General features: G+C 37.3%; 1 protein-coding gene across 1 annotated transcript in view; it reads right to left on the bottom strand.

Annotated features, from left to right (window-relative positions):
• The window catches only part of LOC105368922 (PWWP domain-containing protein 2A), a 68,256-nt gene that overhangs the window by 7,436 nt on the left and 41,479 nt on the right, over positions 1 to 19,341 (bottom strand). The gene's annotated exons all lie outside the window — the stretch shown is intronic.

A 19,341-nucleotide genomic window follows, 5' to 3' on the forward strand; every position in this document is an offset into this window, starting at 1 on the left:
GTTGGGGGGGGGGGGGGGGGGGGGGGGGAATAGGACGACACGGCGATGGTTTAAGGTTTAGCAAGGGCTTGAGCCTTATCCCGTTCGAGACCGCTGTCTCGTTCCACCTCATCGAATCTATCATCGCTCGATCATAATACTAAAATGTACGGCTCGGACAGGATAGTGGGGAAATTCGTTGCCACATTATTCGTCCTTGAGATGGACAGCTGATTTCGGAACCCATAAATGCCTTCGATTATAGGTCCAGCGACAAGTCATGATCTCAAAAATTTCCTCCCTCCCTCCCTCCCGCCCTTAAAATTCATCCACGCACACTCGGGTGCAGATACAGTGAGCACGTGCGTGGGCGCGTGCGTGTGCTACTGTATATATATATATATACCGTATATATATATATATGGATATATAAAGCAAGGCTATGAAAGCTCGGATAAATCGTCGTCTAGGCAACGATGCTCGACGCTATTGTATAACGTCGAGGATGCCCGAGCGACTCGAGCCCGTCGCGTTGTCTCCCGAATGGACAATGGAAAATAATTCGTGGACGATTCGGCTGGAAAAGTGGGGTGCCGTAATAACGGAGAGTCGCCTTTAAGTTCTATCCTCAAGTTGAATAAATTTATTATAAGGGACTGCGAGCCGCTCTAAGTTTCCCGGCCGCTATTTTAATCGAGTACGCTCGAAAAATTGCTCAGCCTCAGCGAATAATAAATCGAGTGATTTTAATTTGCTCTTGTCGGGGGCGTTGGTACGCACGCGCCCTGTGCCGTCCGTACTTTCTAGATAGTTCCGAGTTAATTTTCAAGCTAGGCTGATGAGACGGGCGCATTTCCAAGCCATTTTCACCAAGTCGAAGCGAAACAAGTTTGTATAGTCAATGAGAGGCTGCCGCAAGGAGATCGACCCTCGCACTCTCGATACTCCAAGTAAAAAGATTCCCTGGGCTTTGACTGTTTGCGTTCGCAACTTTGCTTCAAAATTCGTCAAATCTTTTGAAACAAAAGGAATGACAGAAGCAAAACAAAAGAAAAAAACAAAAAACACAAAATTAATCGCTTGTTTAAAAGTACTTGGCACGATCGCAAAGAGCACGAGGTGCGTTAATTAACTGTTTAGTAAGCTTAATTTATTGGCGTTAAACAAGCGAAATGATAAACCGCTGCCAGCCATTGATATTTTTATAATTTTCATTTTTTGCATGATAAATACGATGGACTCGATGTGCCAGCTCGAGGACGAATAGAACCTTACGCCTCTCCTCCCCGTCACCTACGTGTAAATATGATTTTCGCCATTCGACTGCCAATTTCTATCCCCACCCACCAATCGAGGCACGTAGCAGCGACGCTCGCCCCCTTCGATTCAACCGACAAAATTCAGCGAGAAGACAACCCTACAGTGCCAGCACCGCGGATGTAATTCCCAGACGAGTAAAGTGTCGTCGACCGCGCGGATGGCCACCACCGGTTTTCACGACGGCTGGAGGAGGTGCTATTTTCGCAGCTTGCGCACTCCATTGCTCAGCCACAAGTGCTTGGGAATAAATTTTGCCGCTCCAAATTTGCCGAACGTTATAACATGGGAACGGTTAAATTTCACTGGCCGGCTAAAGTATTAAAGTAGAGGGATGCTGAATTGTACGAGGTGCCGCGGTGCCTCGGCTAACAACCTGTCGAATGAAAAAGACAAAAACAAACAAACAAATAAACAAACGACAACAACGAGAATGATAATACGATGATGATTACGACGGCACGTTTAGTTAAGCTTTAGTCATCGCGGACTTTTGTCGTTGCGCATTGTTTGCTTCACTCGGACAAACCAAAGCCAATGGCATAAAGTACGAGGGCGTGCTGCACGTGTCTACATCTACGTCTACGTCTCTACAGTCCAACCTCTCATACTGGAGCATCTCAATTGATCGACAATACGCCGAGGTGGGTTGGCTCGCTATACGAATATAAAGATAATGAAACGAAGGAGGACAGGAATTGATGAATTACATCGGAAAGAGAGAGAGAGAGAGAGAGAGAGAGAGAGAGAGAGAGAGAGACAGAGCAAAGAATCGGCTATTGAGTACTCTGAAAATGCTCAAGTACCGATTCCTTTCTCCACTCCACACGCTCCTGCCAACTCCACGTGTTCGTCGTAACGCCCGAGTCTGTAAAGTCAAATCGAATGAATTCTATTTCACTCGCATTGGCGAACGAAAGCATCAAAGCGTGAAGAATATCTTTGGACGGGAAGGCACTTTGCGAGAGCCTACTGTACGCGCCTACTCTACTACACACAGGTACACATTGACAGTGGTAAACCGAGCGTGAGAACACTTACTTCATTGGACAACACCACGCTCAACTAGGTGCGCACCACTATCCAAACTAATCACGCGTACGAGTCTGTAGCGTACGTACATGGATACCTTGGTACGTTGGCCCCGCCAGCTGAGACGGGCAACGTTGACTGGACGGCAAAATCTGCCTTTGTCGGGCAAATTTGAAAATTGAAATATCTCCGAGCAATTTGCGCCACACTCTTTTAGGGCGCGCGTGTCCAGAGCTAAGGAACATAGCAATTTTCTCGAAATGATGAGAGTATATCCGACACGCCGTACACGGCTATTGTAATTCACCGGGCAAAATGCCTTTGCTCTAGGGACTGTATTAGAGTCTGCACTCGACGCATACCACTAGAGACTCTGGGAGTTACATGAATAACAGAAGTAACAGCAGCAGTAACAGCAGCAGCAGCAGCAACAACAACACATCTCCAGGCTTCACCAGTCGCGTATTGATTCGAATGAGCTAGAGAGTGAGTACACAAGGGATAAAGAGAGAAAGAGAGGGGGCATGAGATTTCACATAAAGGGAGATCTAGATAAATGGATAGAAAGCCAATATAACGGCCATGGACTCAATGCTTACGCACGCAAGAATTAAAGAATATAATTAGGGAGCGAGAAAATCACTGATTATGCGTTATCGAGTGAGTCGGGGACAAAAAATTTAGATACAGATGCTTCTCATCCACATGTCTTTCGCTTATCAGATTAATATTTCATAAAAATGTTCTTGTTCTTTTTCTTCCTCCTCTTCTTTTTCTTTTTCGTTTACTTTTTTTTTTTTTTTTTTTTTATCACTTTGCAAATAGTGTTTGGATGGATAGTCGAACGATGCTATTTTATATAATCAAGTGGAACAAATGAAAGAATGTAAATATAATAATTTTGGAAATGATTAGCATATTTATAGGATCTGGTCACGAGCATTGGCAAATGAATTTCAAAAATTGAAATTCTACTTTTGAACTTTATCGCAATTATAAAATACTCGTAAAATTAATAAAAATTGCAATGAAATATTATGTGATTACATCGAAGAAATATACAAAAATAAGATAAATTATTATATATATATATATATTTTTTTTTTTTTTTTTTTTTTTTTTTTTTGAACGTATTACACATAACTTCATGACAATACTTTTTAAATGTATCACTCATTTATTAAATAACAAAGATTATTCCGACAATAATTTATCATATGTCTCGAAATGGAATTGGAGACTAGTGGTAATTTAAAAAAATTTGTTTAAAAATTATCTATGGTCATTAAATACATATTTATACATAAAAGCATAATAAATTTACACAAATTTTATTCCATAATTTTGCAAAGGTAAGTGTTTCGTTAATGAGATCGAAAAAATAATAATAGTAGTATTTCATTGCTCTTAATAATAGCTAATAATTAAATTAATATCCCGAAATAAATGTTGCATAATAATCGATAATAATGTGCGGTACATAAATCTTAATCGTGTGAATGTGTAGTGTATGAGAAAGTATGAACACCAATCTCTTATTTGCAAGATTATTGTAAATTTTTTTTTACTAAAATCGAAAGAATAACGTCAGAAAAAGGCTGGACAATATATATATATATATATATATATATATATATACGCCTGATTACTTTAAATATGCGTATAAGTGGATAAAAATTTCAACGATACCTCTGGCATTTTTATTGAAATGCACAATTGCATTTTATTCACTGTTCTGTGGCAGAAAAGCAAAATAATCTATAAACAATCTAAAAACCAAGATAATAATGGGTTGGGTGAAAAATAACGACAACCATTTTCTCGAGTAAGTGAGTGAGCGAGTAAACAAGTACGTAAGTACGTGTAAAAAGGTATGCAGTAAAAAATTACAATTAATAATCATCGCTTTACGGATCGTATGAGATTATTTAATACAAACATATAATAGACGGCTAAATTTTGCCAATGTGTATCTCACTTTTTAATGAGCTTACGCTTAACATTATAATTATCAATGTATGGTATTGCAAATTTATGCACGATATTAGAATTAAATTGCTTGGTTATCAGCTAATCGAATGACGGATGATACGATTGATAAGCCAATTTATAAAACAAACGATTATATATTTGCAAAGGCCATATGAAGTTACGAATGAGCGTGATTAAGCCTATAGCCATTTATTATTTAATATGCCAACTTCAATGAGAATAAGTTCCTTTGATTATATATCGGCGCTTCTAACAATAATCCGACGTTATTCCAAGACTCGCACGGGGAAAAAAAAAGCTACTCTTCGCTCGTTTAGTATCAACATATGCCACCAGGCAGCACCACTTGTGGCTTGTATTCATAGGCTGAATAAGTGTGAAACGTAAGAAAGAAGAGGCAGTAAGAAGACTTAAAGTAAGCATTGAGAGGAAAGAAACCAGTTGCTACAGATCCCAAGACATTTGGAGGATCAAGGTTACATTACGAAAGAGAACACGAAAGACTGCGGAAGAGACCCATCGAGAACCAATTCTTTATTTTTTTTTTCTTCTTCCATGCTGATTATGCAACAAATGGATGTATTCGTATTATTTGAGCGAATGGCATTAGCCGCTTGACAAATCATTGCGACAGTATAATAAAACACTGCGTACAGTAAAAAACCTTGTTCTCGATTTCTTCGGGAAAGAAGGAATACATCGATAAACTTATTGGATGGACGTGGAACACGATTTTCCAATGCATCGTCAAATTAATTAACCATGTATCTACATTGTAATTAAACATTTTTCAAATATTTCTGAGCAATGGCGGATTTTTCAATTTTTAACTCAAGGAAACCCCGAAATTTATTTGCAAAAATTATCGCACACATCAATTGGATATAATGATTATATAACAATAATAATAACAATAATAATAATAATAATAACAACAATAATAATAATAATAATAATAATCGCTTTATTAGGTCATTAGCCGTAATAACATTGATACAAAATTAATACAAGTGGTCAGCTATTGAGCATGTAAAAAACATAATTGAACGAATAAATCATTCAAATATTAGATAAACGATAAAGCGCTAATTAATTAATTAATTAATTAATTAATTAATCATCCGAGCTTTATAATCAAATTTTAATAGTCACGATAAAATATATGACAAGTAATTCTTCAATGTAGCATCGTAAATCCTGTCAGCGAGTTACAGCGAATTACAGCGAATTACAGCGAATTACAGCGAAATAAAGTAAAATGGCCGAAGAAACTTCCTAAAATTGACATCCCAGGCCGGGATTCACAAAGGTCGAGTTTATTTAAGGACTAAAAAGCCTCCATAAACAAAACTTACTTCCAAACTAATTTATAGAGTCGCGCGGGGCACGCACGGGCCAATGCCATTCCACATGCGAGATCTAAAGGAAGCGACCGCGCACCCCTCCGATTTCGGATCAATGTTTTTATTTCGTGACGGGTGGAATGTGGTGGGAAGCTTGTATGCACGCGCGCGCGCGCACACACGCACCTACCTACACCCACCCACCCACACACACTCCTCCTCCTCCTCCTCCTCCTCCTCGTTCCATCCCTACCCCGAATCAACTTCCCCTCGTCACATTATATTCGTTGATAGTTATTCATATAGCGGGCCGCGATAAAATTATCCCGCAACTTCCGAAGAAGAAAAGTTAACGGCATTACACTCGCTTGAACACGGTAATTACACATTGGGAGATGGGGAAGAAGGCCCTATGTACTTTTACACCTGTTATTTATTTTGTCATTTAGGCATCCCGGAAGCCTACTCCTAACATTTCAAGATTAGCCCCGAACTTTTCCCATGTGGTCTCGCATGCCCTGAGATACCATTACCGGGCAATCAGCGCCACCACACTGCTTCTACGAAAGCCATCGATCCTCGTAAATCGGATATTTTCATTATGACCTTTTTTCAATGTGCGTAAGTGTAATGTAAGTTTAATGTTATTTAATTGGCATCTCGAGCCGATTAGGTACTTGTTAATTATTGATACCGCAAAGTGAAAAACAATGGGTTATCCGCGCATTCGCTGCTCTCGCTTAAAGAAATTTTCTTTCGAGCAAAAAATCAAAGTATTTTTTCAAATGAAGTGGTTAATTTATTACGATTTTCAATCATAAATATTTTACTAAAACATCGGTCATAATTTTTAAGTGCTAATAGTTTCCAGAAAATAATTTACTGGCTATACTTGTAGTAAACCTGTCCCAGGCCTAAACCGAGAGCTCAAAACTAATTAGTCGACACTCTAAATCATAGTGTCAGTATATGCTACTCTTTATTTTTGTATCTATATTAAAGAAGAAAAAACAAAAAACAACAAAACAAAAATCACAAAACAAAAACAAAAACAAAAACTTTATACGGCTTCTGAAACATCTTTTTTCACAGGGTACTCGTTCGTTTATTTTTTTTTTGTTTTTGTTTTCTTTTTGTTTTTGTTTTGTGATTATTGTTTTGTGATTTTTGTTTTGTTTTTTAAATCAAGTCTTGAGTACACACACGGCAGGCAATGTATCAAATACCAAAATAGCACGCAGTAAAATTAAGCAATTAAATAATTTATTTATCGAGCGATATAATGTCGGAATTTTTTAATACTTGTCGGTTTAATAATGCTCGGGCAGAAACGTTGCGTGACGTTGCAATAATTGAATAAAACAAACTTTTCCGAAAACTTATTCGAAACTGATTCTGCTATCAAATCCAATGGGCGGCATTTCTCCACCCTTAGCGCCTACCGACCCATTTAAAACATGTATTTTACCGGGCAAACAATATTAAAATAACAACAACTATAATAACAATAATAAATAGCCACTCTTAAATAAAGACCTTTAAACTCGGATAGATAAAAGTTTCGGCAGTTGGCGCACAGTGCTATTGAAAATGTGCCATTTTATCATTGTGCTTGAAATATACGGTAGGAGTGATTTTTCTTCCTCTTAGGAGTGACGCTCGCCCTCGGCTAAAATGAAAAAAGAAGAAAAAGAATAAAAAAAAAAAAGAAAAAAAAACACTTGCTCGATAATTAGCGCGTGCTCGAATCTGTCAAATCTCTAAAGAGACTCAATGTGCGACGGTATTTTCAGGCTGATAAACCGAGCCGCAGCCAATAGATCTCAATTCCGTAAAGGACGCTAACGAAAATTGATTAGAAATTAAATCGCTGGATAAGGGAGGCGCTTCGCATGTTGTAATTGCTGAGTTACAGTGTGCCAACGCCATTCTCATTTTCGAAGGTAGTCCAACGTGTTTCGCAAGTCTGTAATTATAGTGCGCCTACGTCGCCGAACAAAGAAGTCGTTTATTCCAAAAAAGGGGGGCGACTCAGGTATAAAGATTACTACAACCAAGTACCTGATGCTCCACTCCGGCTTTTTTTTTTCCTTTACCTTCTTTTTACCCTTTGCCACGCTGTGGAAGTCCTTCTTCTTTGCCCTCTACCGAGGACTCCGATATTGTGCGAAGGACTATGCTGCTAGGATTGCATAATTTTAATGAGAAAAATTCGCCTTCTATGTTGCTCAACGCAAATTATAAAGCTCATAGTTAATTGTGTTAATCCGTAAATTAAATAAGAGGCATTTTGCGCATTTTTATTATAGAGATGGCGGGGAAATGTTAATTGTTAATTAGTAAAAAATTCTTACCAAAATTCTAAAATGCACAATTTCAAGGGGTCCGAAATCGAATCCGATGCGTGCTGATGGGGGGGGGGGTTTGGATATTACAAAGTTTACGTTTAAATTACTCGGGGCTGCTTAATTACATCTTACTCGACTGATTAAACGAGTGCAGCGAGATCGATTTTATTCCGTATATTCAGCCCTTCATATTCCCAAATAATCTAACACTAATTTATTATTCATGTGTTAATAAGGTCACAACATGATAATTCAAGGACTTCAAAATTCGCAAATAACCATGTGCTACGAGCCGATAAATTTTTTTTAAAATTCTACATTTAAAATATGCGTGCAAGTGTGGGTAATGTTGACGATATATATAAGTTAATTACAATACTTTTAATATGAAAAATAACATTCAGCCGAACGCGGTTGCCAACAAATGAATCTTTTGTAAGGACATAAAGTGGCGACATATTATTCCGTTATAAAATACCTTGGCACATTTTTGTGTAAAATAAAGTATACGGGCCAACAAAAAGAAAAAAGAAAAAAGAAAAAAAAAAAGAAAAAAAAACATGAGTTACTATTATGTATGAATCTTCAAATATTAAATAAAATTTTCGGAAAACATAGAAAAGGAAAAAATTCAAACCTATGTCTTACTGCCGCTGCATTACACGCGTTAATTAATCCATTTTTTCAAATATAAATTATTGAAAAAACTATTCAACTTCCACGCGAACCTATATTTTTTAAGAACATTTTATTTTAATTTGCATACACTACAATATTATTTATAAATATATTAATGATTACTTAATAGATATTAATTATATAAAATTTCAATGAAATAACGAATGAATACTCTACTTTTATGAAAATTAAATTTGTCATAATCTGTATTTTTAAAATTCAATTGTACCATAAAATTTCCTCGGAACGTATGATTAATGTGTTGAATAATGTTCAAAAATCCTCAAAATTCAGAAAACAGTGTCTTCTATACTATTTCATACTATCAAATTATTGTATAATGTCTAATTTTATTTATATATATATATATATATATATGAAAATTTTTTGTAAATTTAAAAATCTCATCACCATGTGGTCAATTATTTTATAAATATAAATTATTTTTACCCTAAAATTTAATTTAACGCAAATAATAAAAGTTGAATGTTTTGTCATTTCGGGTAATATTAACGGCGATACTCTAAAATTTGTTATGTTAGACAGAAGAGTTTATCAGAGTTAAACAGATTACTTCGTTATTTTGATGAAATAGCTAGTTCTACTTTTGTAATAACAAAATATTTTATTAATCCGTAATCCACAGCTTCGGATGGTAACGAGTATATTAGAGGAAATGTATAATGACAGAAGCAATTATATTAGTATTAACAATTGAAATTTAGTTATGAACATTGTCGAAAATAATTGATTCCCAACATATTATTTATTAAGGAATTTGAATTTTTCGCCATTGAAACTCTATAAAATTTGCATTCATTTTGAAAGAAATTCGAACAATTACGTAATATTCGTTGATTATTATCGAGTTGATAAATCGGTAATATCGATGATTTATTTAATGTTGGGGAAATAATTGAAGTTCGCTTAATATCAATAATTCGTAATTTTGCTTTTTTTCTTTTTTTTTTCTTTTTCAGATAAAATATCATCCTTTAGCAGAATAACGCTCAATATTAACAAACTTCTTTTCTACAAATCCATCTGTGATATATATATATATATATATATATGTAAAATTTTTTTTTCTTCATTTAGGACTGTATAACAGGATTGTATCATTAATGATCAAGATGGTGTATATTCTGCCCCCCCCCAATCTATGTACTGATATATCAATTTGAAATTTTTTATTTCCTACCAATACACAATACCTGCCATAGGGCGGACAGAAAAGTTTGTTGGCTTGACATTGAAGGGACTTTGAGCTAGGACTTATTACTTTTTTTTAGTTCATAGTTCATAAATAATGATGCGGCGTCACAAAATTAGCGCAAAGCTCTATAAGCCGCAATAAATAGCAATGCAATGTGAGAATGAAATGTAATTTTCGAAACAGTACTTTCTTTAGAAAAAAAAAAAATTCCTTTCGTTATTGTCCCGAGAAAAAACTTTAGAAAATTATAAAACCTACAACCTACTATTCACTCGTTAATGCAGCCACGCTAAAAGTGCGGGGGTGTATCACTAAATTAAACGTCAATGATGGCTCGTTTATTAATATAACGCCTATTACTAAACGTACATTGGCCGTATGTAAAATAAATTGTAAATACAGCTGGAAGAAGTTCTAGCAGCGATATAACTCCAAGCGTACGAAACACCATGAAATACAAAGTAAAATGCGCAATCTTGGAAAGCATTTGTAGAAGCGAATGGATCCAGCATCTGTAATCTTTGCCCCCTCTCTTGTCACTTCGCTCCGACTGTTTCGGTCGACCTATTCGTCTGATAGCTCTGCCGTTTGTTATCTACTTCTTTCTCCCTTGCTCACCCTCGAACGCTTGACTACCTGTTCGCTTAATTCACGAACCTTATCTATAACAGTCTCTCTCTCTTTCTCTCCCTCCCTCCTTCTTTTTTCCCTCGCACTTTGAAACTCCCTTTGTGAGAGCAACTCTTCATCGTATACATTTACATGCTCTGTCCGTCCATCTGTTTCCTCCTCTCTCTCTCTCTCTCTCTCTCTCTCTCTCTTGTTCTCTCTCTCTCTCTCTCTTTCTCTTTCTCTCCCTCATCCTCTGCTCTTCCATTTGCTTTATTATAAGTTTCTCCTTCCCAGGTGAAAGACGAATAGCAGCAGCATCAGCCACGGCCTGATGAAACTCAGGCTCCTTCTACAACAGTCGGAATAAGCGTGAGAATAAATGTGCCCGCGCGGATGGACGCGACATACGCTCCTCCTATGGGCAACTGAAATTAACCTAATCTATTTGAGGAGGGCTGGAGTCGAGCTTGAAAACGGTAAATATCTATTCCCTTGTCTTCAATAACAATTAACGTGACAACATCTCCCTCATCCATCCTTACACCCAGTCGTCCCATTCTCACATTTATTCGACTTGCAGAACAAGCTACGCTGACATGTTGCTCTTAGCCATTCCTCGTCTTCATTAAGCGGGATTAAATAATTTAGAAATGGCGGCACCCAAGCGTCAGCGCACACAAAGCGATTTCAAAATCCAGAGGCCGCTCCTCCCCCTCTCTCCCCCCTCACCTACCCACTGGCTTTATCTACGTATTTATTTACCTAACCATCTGTCTTATCTATTTGTCTAAGTTGCGCCTCTTATGCTCCGATAGAGAGCACCGGTATCTGGAAAATTCAGTGAGTCACGTGCGCAACATGGCCTTTTGGGATGACATGCGCTCTGCGCACGCACACGCGCGCGTACGCAAACGCTGAGGGAACCAACAGGCTGAGATGAGTGAGGCAACATGACTCATCGTGGCAAGCTGATTAAGGAGCCTTCACATTGTCGAATGTGAAATATAAGGAGGAGGCGCCGACCTACGGAATAAAAATTCGCCAAGATACGAGAGCGAACGAGCTGATGTCATCGATGAAGCTTCAAACCAGCGATTTAGTATGCTAATTATGCTATATGTGCATCTCTGTGCTATCGTTTCTTCTTCATTATTTGGGCAATGCATCATTAGCTCAAAAACATACAATGCCTCTCCCCCGCAATAATGCAACTTTATTAATGTGAACGATTATATTTATTTTTTTTGTCCGAATGGCTTTGGGGGAGATTTAAAATCGAATTATTCTCCTATCGGCAATTTAATGCGTTAGGAATGATAACAACAACAACAACAACAACAACAACAACAACAACAACAACAACAACAATTGTAATAATAATAATGCTTAGATTTATTGCATAGAAATAGAGCGCTACGAGTTCTCATAAGAGAAGCAAAGTAGCAATATCTTAGCTTTATAAAGAACTTTTTTTTCTTCCTCTTTTCGTTTTTTTTTCTTCTTTTTTTTCTTTTTTCTTCTTTTCTTCTTATTTTTTACATAAATAGTTTATTACTTACCATTCGCAATTTCATGGATTTTAATTATTGTACTCGAAGCGAGAATTGTTAAACTGTAAAATTTCTCTCTAATAATAATTGAAATACCAAGTACGTAACATCGTAGAATACTTGGAATTTTATCTCCTAATTATTAAGTCTTTACGTAAGGAGTGATGGTAGACATTGAAATCTACCATTGCATTTCATTAATCGAAATTTATTTCATTTTAAATAATAACTCTGGCTATTGACGAATGACCCCGTACTTGATGTAGCCGACGAGATCGAACGTAGGGATTAATTATCTGACAGTTCCAAGTCGATGTTTCGAATAAACGCGTCGGCTACGCTCTATGAAAAATATTATGTGCAATACATTGGAATATTGAAAGGACGAGAGTGAAGCCACACACACTGCGCGCCCTCTTTAGCTCGATGTCACGATCCTTCCTCATCTCCTCCCGTGTATACACACGCTCCACGTGATAAACGAGAATTGTTATTAAAAATAATTTTTCAATTTTCAAAATTCGTTACAAATTACGCCAATGCGCGAAGATATTGTGTGACTGCAAGTTGATAATATACAATGGCGGTCATTTGTCAATTTCTAATCTAATGAGTTTTTCACCAATGTAGTAGGAATAAAATAAACATCGATACAATGTACGAGAAGTTCCCGCTAATGTAAAGGAATTTTAATCTTTTAGAAAACGATTTAGAAAACCAGTATCCGGCATTGTGACAGTCCCTTAATAACTCTCGCTCACAGTAGCTTACAAGCGAAACTGTATGCGTTCTTTCACTGTGAAGCAGCACGCCGTGAAATCACGAAATGCCGCCGCCATAAGAGAAAGACAGAGGGAGAGTGGCGGGATTGGGCGGGGTGCGGAGGGTTGTGGAGCGGAAAGGAGGCGAGAGAGCGAGAGAGACAAAGAGAGACAGAGAGAGAGAGAGAGAGAGAGAGAGAGAAAGAAAGAGATAAAAGTGAAGGAATAAGAAGAGGCGTTCGCGTACGCTTCCAGTGGTCGGTGCATGAGCCGTGGGGCCTTTTGTTGGCATGGGATATATAAGCCGCAAGGGAGATTCCGGGGGCTTCTGGTTTCTGCCACAGCACGTTTTATTTTTCCGCTAATGTCGCTGCCACCGGGTCCCGAGGAGATTGCGAAAAGCGTTAAACGACCGTCTGGGATATATAAAAAAGAGAAGGAGAGAAATCGCATCTAGTCATCTGGTTTTGAAACTGAAATTTAGCGGATAATGCAAGTCGGCTCGCCAAGAGCCATGAATTTGGTAATAGAACCAGTTTGTTGTACTCGTTAAAGCCGAGATACAACGAACTGAGATAATGCAACGGAGACATAAGATTCCGAGGGCCAATAACCAGTACGAATATTCCCTCCCTCTCGAACGTCAAATTATGATGATGATTTTGATTTTGATTTTTCGTTTCGGGAGTGGGGTAGGGTGCGGGACTTTACCGCTGTTGCTTCTTTCAATTACGATACATATATGCCATGTGAATACGATACTTCTAGCATCTCTCAATGTCCTTGGCGCGATATAATTTGTCCGTCGTTATCATTGACTAAATATTGTGCCTTCGTTTGTTACGTCCAATATTTCATGGGAGCTCGTTGGCGCGCATAAGTTTCATGTTGATCGCGCGACTTTGATTGCCGAAGATATTTGTCAAACGTAGGGGAAGGGAGGAAATCAAGAAAGGAGACAATTCGCTTAATAAAGGTCTCGGCGAATAAATGGAGCTTGATTGCTTCGAATGCATCATCCAGCGAAGACGCCAGAGTCCCGCTCTTCATTACTTCCTTAATCCTTCTCCGCGATATTTCGCAACTCTTAATAACGATTCCGAGCGTCAGCTAGCGGTACATTAAGGCGGTACGCCCCTCTCGCCCATCAATCGTCGGCTTCATCAACCGATCGGCATTAATCATCGAACGTAATTCAGCATCTCCGTGCCGATCGTTAAGAAAGAAGGATGCTGCTGCGCTCGCTCGGGTATCGACGACTACATTCAAAACGCATCTTTTATTTTTCGCGAGAGAGCCCCGGCATTATCGATCGGCGCTTGGCTTCGTAAACGGAAAGTGAAGAAAGTACATTAACAAAGGCCTTTGTCAAAGTGGCTTGAGCCATCGCGTCTGCGGGAGAAAGAAGCTTGCTGTGCACGAGGATTGTTCCAAGGAAAGATGGAAGGAAGAAAGGAAAGAAGGAAGGAGGAAAGGAAGAAAGGAAGGAAGAAAGGAAGGAAGGAAGGAAGGAAGGAAGGAAGGAAGGAAGGAAGGAAGGAAGGAAGAAAAGAAATAAGAAAAAAAGTATCGTCGTGCGCCGCTACTCCATCCATGCAGCAAGCAATAGCGTTGCTTAGGAAAGCAGGAGGCGGACAAAGAGGCGCCGAGCTCACTTCGTTAAGGGTGTAAGGAAGTAGGGGACTCGAGGAGGGACAGTGGAATTTTCAAAATTCATGGCAATCTAGCGACCGAGGCTCCTAGCGAACGTCGCCCACTCGCGGATTTGTGCGCAAACCTCGTTATAAATAACTTTATAATGCCAGGAACGACGCAAGTCTGTCCAAGAATTGTGCAAACGCTGCAGTCTGTGCCTTTGTCCTTCGACTTTCTTTACATTTGTAAGGGCCATTAGTTTGCTGAGACCAGATGTTTATTGACTGAAAATGAATCCCTCCTCTCGAATGATTTGATACGTATTTGTAGCATTCGTATTTGTAACATGCAAGCTTTTTCAAAATGCCCATTCAATTTAAATGCGCGTTATTGCATTTGCATTATTTTTTGGGGAGGGATTTTGTTGTCAAAGTTTTATTTACAGCGTGATAAATATTTTCTTAAGGGCTCGTATCATTATCGAGTCATTAAGGATGTATGGTAATGTATTATTGTCAACAATTGGATTTAGTATAACGCCTTGGCGATTTCTTCAACAATTGGAACAATAATACTATCGACAATCGTATACATACAATTCACCATCAATTACTTGGAAGCAGGCAAATAAAAAATAAAATAAAATTAAATTAAAGAAATAAATAAATAAATACATAATAATAATGATAATGATAACAATAACGACAATAACGACAACAACGACAACAACGACAACAACGACGACAACGACAACAACACAAAACAGATGAAAAATGTGCTTCTCCGTAATATTACATATAAATGTATAAATTCGGTAATAAATGCATGTAAATGTATAAATTCGGCTGAAATGTATAAATTATCGTGAAAATTGTAAAGCCCAAAATTAAAGGAACACTTGTTTCGCTTTACATTTTATCTGGAATTTTAGAACTTTCATTTGGAAGTAGACGTGATTTTGTAATTGCAAAATACTTCATGCACCGAGAATATATTATAATATGTAATGTATATGGCAGGTCGCTCTCTAGCATCTCGAGTTGATAACAATTTCAGACACTGCTCGAGTTGAGAACAGTAATTAAGAATTTATCCAACTCATGTTTAAAATGAGATTTTTATTAATGACACTTTTCATTGCTGCTCCCAATATTAAATACAAATGCACTAAGTAATTAATCCGCTATTAATACGAAAGAATAATAAAAATTTTCTTGCGCGTGTGTGTAAATATAAATAGATAGATAGATAGATGGGCGGTCATTTATTATTGGATTTGAAACATTAACCGCGAGAGTTTGGAGTTTGTGTGCAAAATTGTCAGGATTCTCAATCAGCTCGAAGCTCGCATTCATTCAACTATAGACATCCACGAAATCGTATGGAAATCTCAATTTCACCGCTCGCACGCGTCAAGTCTCATCTTATAGTCGCTCACTTTGTCACACCCTCCATGTCAAATGTATTCAAGCGTAAAGTTAGGTTAGGCTTCGCGTGTACACGTAGCCAAGCATATCAATCGTAGCTCGAAGACAAAGCGAGTGCAATATCTCCTAGCACGGAGGATGTGCAACCGCGCACATCACACACACACACACACACGCGCGCGCGCGCGCGCGCACACACAAAATGTGTTGTATAAGCAAGAGGAAGGGAGCGCGCCGATGTATTATGGACTCCGTCATGCTCTTTTCACAATGCGCATTGTATGTCTTTATCCGAGGCGCCTGCAAGAGCATCTACGAAAAATCATTATCGCGCAAAATTTGTAATCACGAATGCGCTAATAAATCCTCTCGCGATATTGCAATCCCTTGCGGCCCCATTATGCCTGATAATTGAATGCCAAAAGTGTAATCGCAACTCGCATCTGCTTATTACGAAAAATAGCTGTTACGTGGATTTGAAGAGGGCGGCGTTGGGCACGTGGCAAGAAGTGGTTGATCGCGTTGACGAATTGCTCGTTTCGATGAAAATCACTTGACGTACGTTTTCATGAGCCGTAGCATGGCGGCTTCAAGGCATTTTGGAAAAGCAAAGCGCGTCTTTCTTATACAATAAATTATGAGTTATATGGGAATTAGGAGCGATTTATACAAGCCAGAGAATCGTCCCATTAATACTTTCTCCTATATTCAATGCCGCACATATAATTGTCAAATAGTCGCGAGTCCTACCAGTGAAACTTATCGAAGATAGAATAAATCATTATTAGAGAAATATTCCAGAGCTAATACGCTCATCTAATTATAAATCACATAAAGTAATTGTTCTTATCTTCAATGAGATAGGGCCTTTTTCCCATAACACGTTTGCATTGGCAAATCGTTCATACGTTTTCGAAGACGAATTCAATTATTAATTATCTTTTCATTTAAATATTTAATGACAATTAACACGTACTAAACGACTTGTAATTGACATTTATGGCTATCAAAGCGATAGCTTCGATTGGATATCAAATTGGAGAAACTGCAACCTTTTCGGATTTGTACATTAACATTTCAATGCCACGTATCATCGTGTCCTTTACAAAGTATCGAGTCATAGCAATAATCGAACTATAAGTATACGAAATATCATCAACTCGAATCTTTTACGAGAAAACGAACGTCCATTCTTAATAAATAATAAGCAATGATTGGTCGTTCAAAATTGCAAAATTTCTGTCGTTGAATTTCTATTTCCGATTAAAGACAATTTATGTCATTAAATTTGAAATAGATAGAAATATGTCGTGCATACTATTTAAAAATTAGATATTAAATTCTGGCACTATTATCGTCAATCGCAAACTTATTTAATAATTATAATAAGAATATTATCCTCGAGAAAATAATGTAAAAACTTTGAAATTATACAAAAAAAGAAAGGAAATAAATGTTACGGTTAAAGTCCATAACAATATGAGAATCACATGAGTCAGAAATAATTTTACGAGTTATTCTACAAAGATACAACGTAAGTGGAAGTAGTAACTTATAATGTTTAAATATTTCTATTGATGCACGGGTACATGCATAATTCATATGTGCTGAAAAATGTGTTGGATTCAATAATTCTTTTATAATAGATTCTTTGTACTCGAAATGATTTACAACAGCTTGGGACTTAATTAGGCTACTCGAAACTCCATTTAAGTTTTCTTTTCGGAATAATATTTTTTTACGCTATCTTTTTATATATTGGACGTTGGTTATAAAAAAAAAGGGAGAGAGAGAGAGAGAGAGAGAGAGAGAGAGAGAGAGAGAGAGAGAGGAGAATTCTTGACAATGGCACTACGAATAGCACCAATTTAAATTTTAAATTGTATAACAAATTCTTTATTACTTTTATAAAAAAAAAAAAACAAATGACACAGCAAGTAGGCAATGTCTTTTTTTCTCTTTTTTTCTTTTTTTTTTTAAACTTTTTACATGAAAATATTACATTAAATACAATCGCGTGCGTAAGTGAGCGAGTGAGCGAGTGAGCGAATGAGATTCCAGTAAACACAATAGCCATGTTATAATAGTCTTTATTATGTCAGATTCAAAAAGTGTCGATGTGTCAATTTATCGTAGTGATCGCACGGGAGTCTCGTCGTACATTTAACATGAAAATCTTTTTCCTACATGGGAATCCCATATTTCATTGATTTCATCATAAGTGAAAAAAAAAGGAGGACGGAAGAAAGGGCTCACGTTTTTCGGGAATTTGGTGATTTATTAGCATTTACCAAGAACAGCTATAAAACATAGTAGAACTAAAGAATTTATCCGTTTGTTTTATATGACTGTTGCCGTTTCTGAATTTTTCTTTGTTTTTTCTTTTATACGGTAGCTTTGTTTTTATTAATAGTAGCTTCTTACAGTTCAACGACCTTTCATCTCCGTCGCTTATTTCTCTGGCTCAATCTACGCGCACAATATCATTATGCCAATATAATATAAGAACGATAATTATATAGCAGCCTATTGTTAATTATTAAATTAAGAGAGACTATTAGAGTAATAAATGGTTGCTCCTCTAGCTTTTATTATATAGCAGAGGAATCGATGAAAGATGAAAAATGAAAAATAGTAAGGCATATATAGGTGCGAGCGTATTCATATATTATTGTTGATTTTATTAATTCATCGATGTTGATTAACGCGGTGGTAGATTATTTAATCTACTCTATTTCGTTCGATATTATATCGATTATATCCAGCAACGAGCTCATCCTGTCTAAATCATAAAACCAAAGCAGATTTTAATTAACTATTAAACGTCGAATGTAATCATGCCTGAAAAAAATTCATTAAAAGCTTTTTTTTTTTTTTTTTTTTGTACATACATTGAAGTAACGAATTGTCGCAAACGAATCAAGTGTCAAAATAATTGTATGATTATTAAAATACCACCAACATGTTATAGAATCCTTAATTTACGACGAATACGGCAGCGTTGGAAGTCAAAATAGCGATGAGTCTCAATTAAAATGAGTTTACTTATATGTTACTTTGATAAAGGAGCGACAATTTATTAAATTACATATGATATTTATGTTACCTCCCCACAAATGGTGTGCTACTACATGCCGGTGAAGCAGTAGCAACAGCGATCGACGACTCTGTTAATTTATTACCCCCTAAGCTGGAGAAGATCGATGGGCTAAGCGAATGCGGATATCGGCCATTTAGCTTTGGTGGACTTTATTACTCGAAATGCGAGGACACAGAAAATCATGCTCACGGCTCACGTAGCATTATATTCCCCCGGTAAGCAAACTCGACAAATCGAATCCCAATAAACTTTCTTCATTCTCTCCTCCTCTTATCCTTGTTTATCACAATCGAGTCGACCAACGCCTACCCCCGTCCACCTCGTGCACGCTCCTTCATTCGTCCGTGTGCG

This window comes from Ceratosolen solmsi, unplaced genomic scaffold, assembly GCF_000503995.2.
Source record: "Ceratosolen solmsi marchali unplaced genomic scaffold, CerSol_1.0 scaffold10, whole genome shotgun sequence".
Lineage (NCBI taxonomy): Eukaryota > Metazoa > Arthropoda > Insecta > Hymenoptera > Agaonidae > Ceratosolen > Ceratosolen solmsi.